Source organism: Hibiscus syriacus, unplaced genomic scaffold (assembly GCF_006381635.1).
Source record: "Hibiscus syriacus cultivar Baekdansim isolate YM2019G1 unplaced genomic scaffold, ASM638163v2 tig00110301_pilon, whole genome shotgun sequence".
NCBI lineage: Eukaryota > Viridiplantae > Streptophyta > Magnoliopsida > Malvales > Malvaceae > Hibiscus > Hibiscus syriacus.
In genome coordinates, this window is record NW_024062670.1 from 28,268 (window position 1) to 34,632 (window position 6,365).

Sequence of the window (6,365 nt, forward strand, 5' to 3'; positions counted from 1 at the left end):
TCCATAGCATCACATATATGCATAACTTTTTCAGGTTTTAGCTAGAGTCAATTTCAACTTCGCGGCGAAGGATATTGAACTCAAAGCGACACGATTTGCTCGAGAGTGGATTTCAACTTCACGACAAATGATATCTAGCTCGAAGCCAAACTTCACAATAAAGGGGTCTCCACGGTTTCAACTTCACGGCGAAGGGAATTGTGTCCACCCGCAACATACAATACTTGGATTTCAACTTCACGACGAAGGATATTCAAGTCAAGGCTCAACTTCACAACGAAGGGGCCATCTGCGATTTCAACTCCACGAAGGAGGATATCGTGGTACTCGAGGCAACACAAGTTCAACTTCACAACGAAGGGACAACTGGTTGTCAACAAACAACTTCTCAATTTCAGAGCCAATTTCAACTTCACAATGAAGGATATTGGACTCCAGACAACGCAAGTTCAACTTCACGACGAAGGGACCGATGCCTGTCAACAACAACTTCTCAATTTCAGAGCCAATTTCAACTTCACAATGAAGGATATTGGACTTCAGACAACGCAAGTTCAACTTCACGACGAAGGGACCGCTGCTTGTCAACAACTTCTCAATTTCAGAACCAATTTCAACTTCACAATGAAGGATATTGGACTTCAGACAACGCAAGTTCAACTTCACGATGAAGGGACCGCTGCTTGTCAACAACAACTTCTCAATTTCAGAGCCAATTTCAACTTCACAACGAAGGATATTGGACTCCAGACAACGCAAGTTCAACTTCACGACGAAGGGACTGCTGCTTGTCAACAACAACTTCTCAATTTCAGAGCCAATTTCAACTTCACAACGAAGGATATTGGACTTCAGACAACGCAAGTTCAACTTCACAACGAAGGGACCGCTGCTTGTCAACAACAACTTCCCAATCTCAGAGCCAATTTCAACTTCACAACGAAGGATATTGGACTCCAGAAAATGCAAGTTCAACTTCACGACGAAGGGACCGCTGCTTGTCAACAACAACTTCCCAATCTCAGAGCCAATTTCAACTTCACAACGAAGGATATTGGACTCCAGACAATGCAAGTTCAACTTCACGACGAAGGACCGCTGCTTGTCAACAAAATTTCATTCAGATTCAATTTCAACTTCACAACGAAGGATATTGGACTCGAGACAACACAAGTTCAACGTCACAACGAAGGGACGACTGGTTGTCAACAAACAATTTCCCGGTTCCAGAGCCAATTTCAACTTCACGACGGAGGATATTGGACTTGGAACAATGCTACTTACTTGGATTTCAACTTCACGACGAAGGATATCCAACTCAAAGAAGGATTATCTGCCATCAAAATTGTCGAGTTCGACTCCATTCAGCTCGATGACACATCAATCGCACTACCTTCCGGTTGCAGTCGAGGTTTTCAAGTCGAGAAGAAGACCTGGGTTAGCCGTGCCTTAGTGACAAGCAACCATTTTCAAACAGCATAGCTTAAGTCAAGAAAAAGCTATCTGTCAATGAAGATTTCTGAGTTCGATTCCGATCCAAGGTCTTTAAACCGAGAAGAAGACCGAAGGGTAACGGGAAACCACGTGCCGATTCAAATTCCGAACTACGGCTTTAATTTCATATCATTTCAAGATGAACTCGACTTCACGATGGAGGAGTCATCCGTAACTCAATTCGACAGGGAGTTATTGAAACATCATAGTTAATTTTCAACTCCACTGAACGAAAAGTGTCTTTTAATCTTTGCCCTATCCCCGTTACACGACTATGGGCAAAGAGGGGCAGCTGTCAACACACATTTTTCGTCCTACTAGGATTCAAACTCCTAAAAATATGATAGAATTTTAGGATTCAAACTCCTAAAAATAGGATAAAATTTTGCTAGGATTCAAACTCCTAAAAATAGGATAGAGTTATACTATTATTTAAATTCCTAAAGATAGGATCCACAAGCACTATAAATAGCCATTGTAACTCACCATTGTAAGACACGATTTTTACACACAAAACACAGAGGAAAGCACGGAAAATACAAAGGCAAAGTTGTTGTAAACGATTCGAAAAGAAAATAAAAGGTAGCATCTTTTTTTACATTGGTTCGTTCATTTCTCGCATGTGCACGTTATTTTTCTTGAGATTTGGTTCGAATAACCCAAAACGTGGGTTGCGCCGATGACTAAAAAGGGGTGGGATTTCGAAGTTTCGAACCTAGATCCACCCCCGAGGCGTGTTCATTTTTTAAAATATTTAATTCTCCCCCCTAAATCATTTTTTTTCCTACTTTATTATTCTTGTATGTATATATGTTTCCTATTAATTTTATTCTATATGTATATATGTTTTTTTTATTAGTGTTATTATATATATATATATATATATTTCCTATTTTGCATGTATATATATGTATATTACTTTTGATTTTCTTTTTTTTTATTATTATTTTACTTATATATATATGCTTTTACTTTTTTTATATATTTTACTCATTTATTTATCTATTTTTATATTTATCCTATATTTTATGTTTTTATATTCTTTTACTTGTTTTATTTATTTATTTGCATTATCATTTTATTTTTATTTAGTTGTTTGCTATGCATATATTAGTGTTATTGTTTTTTATTTTATATTCTATTCATTTTATATTTACTTTATTTCTTTCTTAATCTCCTTATTTTATTTGTTTTACTTTATTTATCATTTATTCATCTCTTCTAACCCATATTTTGACTTTTAAAGGGTATATTTGTAAATCCGTCAAAGGTAAGTAATTTTGGATCATTATTTTATCTTTTAATTTAACTTGTTATTTTTCTTAATTAAGACAACTGGAAATTACGTAGTACCGAAAGGGCGGTTCAAGGGTGCTAATCCTTCCTTGACCGTAACCGACTCCCGAGCCCAACATATTTCTGCTAAAACGCAGATCAGGTAAGAAATAGGGTATCCGATCAACCCATTTATCTTTAAATAAATGATCGGTGGCGACTCCAATCCACATTTTTCAAGTCGAATCCCAATTTCGGGGCCCAACCGAAAGACGGTTGCGACAGTATGTAACTAGAAAAACATGATTGATTGTAAAATTAGCTTTTGTTGTGGGAAAAGAGGATTGTCCTGCAAAGGTCAAGTGGCTTGAAAATGAAGCGGTGGAAAGCATAATTTGTGAGAGAAAGATAAATAAAACGGGGCTGCAGTGAACAGCTAAATTTGTCAGAGTGCCTTAAAGAAGGGATGGGCAGTGCAGATGGGGTCAGTGGTCACGAGATAGTGTATGAGTAAAACCAACAGAATCATTTCTGGTTGCCAACCCCCACATTGTTAGCAGCTGAGATGAGCTTTTGAGTTTGGGATTACTATGCTTTCTTTCTGTGATAGCGGCTACGGTTGCTTTCACTGTATTATTGGTGATCTGTTTGTGTTTTGATTGGATTGGAATGAATGATAAACCTTGAACTTGAAAAACATCACTTCCTATATTTTCATTAGGTGAGGTGCCTCTGGTGGCAAAAATACGACGTGGCTTATCTTTTGCAACTGAAGAATTAAAAGATTCTTCTTTTTCTCTCTCTGTGCATTGTTTTGTCTAAAATGTTTGATCAGATAAAGTGATATCTGGAAGCCTGTTTTCGGACATAAATATGGAAACTATCTTTTATATCAGATGACCAGGATGTTGGTATTTGGAACATGGAACTACAACGTGGACATGTGCAAGAGCTGGTTTTGAAAAAATCTTTTGACAAATACTCCGACCTGCCGGATTCAAACCAGCGACCTAAGGATTTCCTGAAGGATTTTGACCAACTACAGTCCTCCGCTCTACCAACTGAGCTAAGGTCGGTCTGATGTTGTTCATTAAAATGATTCCTTTTAAAACAAGTAATAAAATACGGAAATTCGTATAGTGATGATATAGTACTACAGACTATAGAATATGCAACTTCGACTTGGACATGAGCAAGTGTAAGATTTGAAAATATATTCCAACCTGCCGAATTCAAAGCAGCGACCTTAGGATTATTTGATGGATTTAACCTCCTCCGCTTTACCAACTGAGCTAAGGTTGGAATGAGCTATATCTTCATCATGAATTCTTTGAAAATAAAAGGTTAATTATATAGTTGATTACTTATATTTATGTTTTGTCCATATTTTCTTCATTGATCTTAAAAAATATAATACATGACCATTTTCGTTTTTATTTAATTAAGACGTGGTCACCATGAGCTAACTGCTGTTAATAGTTGACATATTAGGTGATGTGGCAATTAAATATTTTGGTATAATCACACATTTGATCATTGTTATTCACATATTCTCTCAATTTACTCATATTTTTAATAAATTAAAATAAATTTAATCCTCCAATCGAATTATGCCACGTGTCATAATGATAAAATATATTTTTAAAAGTTTAGAGAAGAACCAAATATATATTTTTAAATTAAAAAATAAATATTTTTAAATTAAGTTAATAATAAAATTTATTTAATAAGTTATTATAAAAAATATTTTTAAAGTTAATATATATAAAATATTACGAGTTTAAGTTAAGTATTTATATAAAAAATAGTTTTTAAAGTTAATATATATAGATTATGTCATGTGGTATCATTTGATTGGAGGATTAAATTTATTTTAATTTATTAAAAGTATAATTAAATTGAGAGAATATATAAATAACAAGGACTGAATGTGTGATTATATCAAAATATCACGCCACATAATTTGTTAACTGTTAACGACAGTTAACCCGTGGTAACTACGTCTTAATTAAATAAAAACGAAAGTGACCATATCTAATTAAATAAAAATAAAAGTGACCATATATTATGTTTTTTGAAATCAGTGAGGAAAGGTGGAAAAAACACAAACATAAGTGTTGAATTATATTTTGATATAACAATTAAGGCAAAAATGTTTTTGGACTTAAATTAAATTTATTCATAGTTTTTAAAAATAATTCAAAGCCCTTAAAAGTGGATTTGAGCACAAACTGATTTTCACGTATTGTTCATACAATATCGATACCTCATTAACAATATTGATATTGTTCATATGGTACCAATACCAAAGGTAAGGGAAGTATCGATACTCTCTAGGTAGTATCGATACTACCAACATTGCTCAAATTCCATAACGCAACAATAGTACTGATACCCAAAGGGGTATCGATACTACTTTACATAGTAATATCGATACCATAGGCATAATATTGATACCATCAGGGCCCAATGGCTAGTAATGACTAGTTGATTTAAAAATAACAAAGGTAGTACCAATACTCCCTTTAGGAGTACCGATACCCTCTGTACTGGGTAATTTTATTTTACAGAAATTTCATCCCTAAACGGCTAGAAAACATCCCCAACGGCTAGAAACAACCACAACTTCATTCCAATTATAAATACAAGTTCAAGACACTTGAAGAAGGGTTAGAACACCTATCCAAGCAATCAAACACAAGAGAAGATTTTTTCATTCTTATTTTTCTATTATCTTGTAAATATTGTGTTTTAGTGAGCTTAAATTTGTAAACAACTACCTTGTAAGGAATTTCTTGTTTATATTTCTTTTCTTTTTGTAAAAGGGTTTGGTTCTAGTTTAGCCAAGTGAAAAAACTAGGGAGTATTAATGTTATATTTTGATCATTTAAAAAGAAAGAACAAATTAGTGAATTTGTTAGAAAATCCTAAGTGAGGAGCTTAGGTAGTAGAGGCAGACTTATTTGAGAAGTCGAACCACTATAAATCATTGTGTCTATTGTCTTATCTTTTTCTCTCCTTACTCCCTAAACAATTTTTTTACCAATTTCTCCTGCAACTTTTTCGGTTGATCGGTTCGAGCTTCCGCAAATCCTAACAATTGGTATCAGAGCTTGACTCGTTAGAAGGTTTCACATCCTTGAGACGATTCTCGAAGAAGCTCTATCTATTCCTGACGCAACCGACAAAGAGAAGGCTTCAACCTCTTGTGCCTATTTCATTGAAGATTCATAACCGGTCAACTAGCCACCCTAGTTCAATAGAGAAAAATTATGCATATTGGAAGAATAAGATTATGCTCTTCATTCAAGCCAACGATCTAGGAGGTTGGAACTCAATTATGAAGGGTTACTCCACTCCACCCGGTGAGATGGATGATTGAAGTGATGGAGAGAAGAAAAAGTTCCAGCTCAATGCTAAAGTTATGCACATCCTCATGAAGGAACCAATAAAGTGAGTGAAACCAAGATAAGTCTCCTCAACCATAGCTACAAGAATTCTAAGATGAAACCCGATGAAGACATCAAAGCTATGTCGAATAGATTTTCTGTAATTGTCAATGGTCTAAATGGATTTGGAAAAGTAATTCCTAATAA

At 34.7% G+C, this 6,365-nt stretch overlaps 1 non-coding gene across 1 annotated transcript; it reads right to left on the reverse strand.

Moving 5' to 3' along the window:
- Nucleotides 1–3,751: 3,751 nt before the first annotated feature.
- TRNAY-GUA lies at nucleotides 3,752–3,845 on the reverse strand. Its single transcript has 2 exons — nucleotides 3,809–3,845; nucleotides 3,752–3,787 (listed from the first exon to the last, which is right to left on the reverse strand). It is a non-coding gene; the product is annotated as a tRNA-Tyr (tRNA).
- Nucleotides 3,846–6,365: the final 2,520 nt, after the last annotated feature.